Source organism: Corythoichthys intestinalis, chromosome 12, assembly GCF_030265065.1.
Source record: "Corythoichthys intestinalis isolate RoL2023-P3 chromosome 12, ASM3026506v1, whole genome shotgun sequence".
NCBI lineage: Eukaryota > Metazoa > Chordata > Actinopteri > Syngnathiformes > Syngnathidae > Corythoichthys > Corythoichthys intestinalis.
In genome coordinates, this window is record NC_080406.1 from 58,614,079 (window position 1) to 58,617,475 (window position 3,397).

General features: G+C 38.4%; 1 long non-coding RNA gene across 1 annotated transcript; it reads left to right on the forward strand.

The window, feature by feature from the left end:
- The first annotated feature begins 1,200 nt into the window (after positions 1-1,200).
- Positions 1,201-3,062, forward strand: LOC130927175 (uncharacterized). The gene is made up of 3 exons (XR_009066366.1): positions 1,201-1,445; positions 2,076-2,204; positions 2,321-3,062. It is a non-coding gene; the product is annotated as an uncharacterized LOC130927175 (long non-coding RNA).
- Positions 3,063-3,397: the final 335 nt, after the last annotated feature.

The window sequence follows — 3,397 nt, forward strand, 5'->3', positions numbered from 1 at the left end:
ACCTAAGTTTGAGGATTGCGCTCAAATCAAATGTCCAATAACCAAATTTCCACATGTAACTACTAGATTGTGATACAATACACTAATGGGTGAAGTTTGGTTGACTTCTGCGCAGCGGTTTGGGAGTTAACATCAAAATTACATTTCTCGGCCATATCGCATAGATCTCACTGTGAAAAGGCTTAAATGACTTTTTTAATTAAGTTTGATGATTGCGTTCAAACAAAATGTCCTAGAACAAAATTTTCAAATGTAACTACTAGATTGTGATACAATACACTATTGGGTGAAGTTTGGTTGACTTCTGCGCAGCGGTTTGGGAGTTAACATCAAAATTACATTTCTCGGCCATATCGCATAGATCTCACTGTGAAAAGGCTTAAATGGCTTTTTTGACCTAAGTTTGAGGATTGCGCTCAAATCAAATGTCCTAGAACCAAATTTCCACATGTAATTACTAGATTATGATACAATACACTAATGGGTGAAGTTTGGTTGACTTCTGCGCAGCGGTTTGGGAGTTAACATCAAAATTACATTTCTCGGCCATATCGCATAGATCTCACTGTGAAAAGGCTTAAATGACTTTTTTAATTAAGTTTAATGATTGCGCTCAAACAAAATGTCCTAGAACAAAATTTTCAAATGTAACTACTAGATTGTGATACAATACACTATTGGGTGAAGTTTGGTTGACTTCTGCGCAGCGGTTTGGGAGTTAACATCAAAATTACATTTCTCGGCCATATCGCATAGATCTCACTGTGAAAAGGCTTAAATGGCTTTTTTGACCTAAGTTTGAGGATTGCGCTCAAATCAAATGTCCTAGAACCTAATTTCCACATGTAACTACTAGATTGTGATACAATACACTAATGGGTGAAGTTTGGTTTACTTCTGCGCAGCGGTTTGGGAGTTAACATCAAAATTACATTTCTCGGCCATATCGCATAGATCTCACTGTGAAAAGGCTTAAATGGCTTTTTTGACCTAAGTTTAATGATTGCGCTCAAACCAAATGTCCTAGAACGAAATTTTCAAATGTAACTACAAGAATGTGATACAATACACTATTGGGTGAAGTTTGGTTGACTTCTGCGCAGCGGTTTGGGAGTTAACATCAAAATTACATTTCTCGGCCATATCGCATAGATCTCACTGTGAAAAGGCTTAAATGACTTTTTTAATTAAGTTTAACCCCTTAACGCCGAATGTCGCGATTCGGCATCATACCGTTCCCGCTTTGAAAGCGGCCAAAATATCGTCTGCCTTTGTTCACTGCCGGTACATTAATGTCAAACACATGCCTAGGAACCTTTTTCAAGCATTAGTTTCAGTCGTGTCCGACCAGAGACAACACCGCTTCCTTTTCCGGACCGTGATATTCAAGATGAAAGCCACGTCGAAGTCCTGCGCACCAACTTGACTAATTCATTCAATTCAAGGTAAGTCAGCTAAAATAAAAAAATATGTACCGTCTTATTGTGTACTTGTGTTGCTAACACGATGAGATAGAGTTTCTATGATGAGTATTTTTGAAGCTCTATGACGATTTTGGTTTGTAGCGCTATCGCTACAGCCGGCATCATCGGAAAAGCACCTCCCCCCTCCCCCGCCACCCCGCAAACGTAAATGCGTTGTTTGTCGAAGGTTTGCAACACTCGCACGCGTTTTATCTATAAACTATCACTCTCGTTATCATCTGTAAACATTACAAAAGTAATGTGTTGCATAAAAAAGGGCATTTGTGGTTACTATTTTTCTGTAGAACAAATAAATGAACGCATCCTTTATATGCAATGGTGCACACGGGTGCCTCCATGTCGTTCCACTTTTAGACACGTTTTATTCAGACATTGCCACACTTGTTGTCATCTGTAGACATAATAAACATAACGTGTTGCATAAACAATGTCATTGCTATTGATTTATTTTTCTTATTTCTATATAATGAAAAATGAACACAGCATGAGCTGATAACTACCAAACAGAAGCAAATGTATGTATGTTGATGGTTTTCAACACATTTTGTTTTGAAATTATAACAGTAATTTCTTTACCTTATTTTTCTGCAGAAATACAAATGAATGCAGCAGCTTTTTACGCAAAGCTAGCACACCGGGCCAAACCACCTCCTGTTGAGAGTGCTCTCAGTGAGAGTGAGGGCAGCGATGAGGAGTACAATCCTAATAAAGCAAGTGAAGGTGATTTTGTGTCAAGTTTGAGCTTGTTTGACATCTATGGATGTAACTACGTGAACACACTGAAAAGATAAAAATGTTTGGTGTTTCCTAAAGTGATTTATTATTTTCTGCACCAGGTGATGAAAGCAGCAGCAATGACTCTACAGTGGACATTAGCAGCAGTGAGGAAGATGATGATGATCCGCCTCATCCACCTCCAACCACCAGTGCTGCACCTGCAAGACCTTCAAGAGCTACATCAAGGGCAGATCGAGCCTAAAGCAATATATAAAAAAAAAAGCCATACAAATTGGGATACAAGATTTTTGTACTGTGCGACATAAGAGGTCTGGTGCACTCATTTGACATATTCACAGGGAAAATAGATCCGGTACCAGGCCAACCAGACATAGGAGCCAGTGGTAACATTGTGCTCAAGCTTGCACAAGTCATTCATCCTGCTGTTCTTTGATAACTGGTTCTCATCTGTAGATCTGTTTGTTGCTCTTGCAAAAAAGGGCATACCTGCACTTGGGACCGTGCAGCACAATCGCCTGCGTGGGTGCTGTTTCAGTGCAGACTCATAGATGAAGAAGAAGCGAAGAGGGACATTTGAAGAGCAAGAGGCTCTTGTGGACAATGTCTGCATAAGAGCAGTCAAATGGTTTGACAATAGAGGGGTGATTGTTGCCAGCACATTTGCCAGTGCCCTGTCTGTTATGATAAAAATCATCTTTTATTTATTTATCTACATCATATGTCTTCTAGTCTGATTAAAAATGTGATGTACATCTGTGTTTAAACAAAAACAATAATTGTTTTTCAGAATTTCACAAGCAGTGAAAAAAGATGTTGCGATAAAAGTGTGTTCAGACCTGAGATGGGTATGTGCCTTTTTTGCCATTTGTTTTCCTTTATTGCCTGTTGTCGCTAATCGGCATCATACCTAAATGTATGACTATTTTATGGGCTTTATTCAAATTAACACTTTCAATTTAATTTAGCATCTATTTGAAAGTAAAAACACACCCCAATTATTTTTTTTATTATTGGAAAAAAATTCAGGCATTAAGGGGTTAATGATTGCGCTCAAACAAAATGTCCTAGAACCAAATTTCCACATGTAACTACTAGATTGTGATACAATACACTAATAGGTGAAGTTTGGTTGACTTCTGGTTTGGGAGTTAACATCAAAATTACATTTCTCGGCC